Genomic DNA, 799 nt, shown 5'->3' with positions numbered 1-799 from the left:
TTACTCATTTCAATGATAACTCTATTTTCACATAGAGAAACAAGAACAGAGCGTTTAAACAACACAGAAACATTCCTAACACATCAGAACATAGCAAAATCCTAAGAAAGAAGACATTAAACAGACACAAACATTTACCTGCCAGTTTTTGGATTAGAGGGTTTTCTTTAACCTTTTGAACGACAAAATGAAAGATTGTGATTGTGTTCTCAGTTTCACATAGATAAACAAGAACAGAGCGCTTAAACAACAGAGAAACAATCCTAACACATCATAACATAACAAAATCCTAAGAAAGAAGACATTAAACAGACACAAACATTTACCTGCCAGTTTTTGGATTAGAGGGTTTTCTTTAACCTTGTGAACGCCACATTGAAAGATTCTGATTGTGTTCTCCATCAGATGTATCTCCACCCCAATGAAGTGATCCACAAGTCTTTCATGAACGACACCATAGACTATGTCAGCATCTTGCATCCACATCTTATTTGGACGTATTAAACCTCTCACAACTTCGCCTACCCAACCCTTTATGATGTTTATTCCTTTTTTATCTGGCTTCTAGAGATTTTCATAACTGTATCCAACCGTTTCAAAGAACTGGACTGGTAGAAAGCAAGCTTTTGGGATACCTTGCTCGCTGAACCAAGAAGATTGCTCAATTCTCTTTTCATTTAGCATTGTAAATGCAACATCTACGTGCTGCCAAAGTAACAATATAGTTAGAAGATTTCATAGACACAGTGGAATTTTGACCCAATCGAATAATCAGAATAACATCACGCTATGTAACCAC

The sequence above is a fragment of the Brassica oleracea genome, chromosome C9, assembly GCF_000695525.1.
Source record: "Brassica oleracea var. oleracea cultivar TO1000 chromosome C9, BOL, whole genome shotgun sequence".
In the NCBI taxonomy this organism is placed as follows: domain Eukaryota; kingdom Viridiplantae; phylum Streptophyta; class Magnoliopsida; order Brassicales; family Brassicaceae; genus Brassica; species Brassica oleracea.
This window is presented reverse-complemented; position numbering follows the sequence as displayed.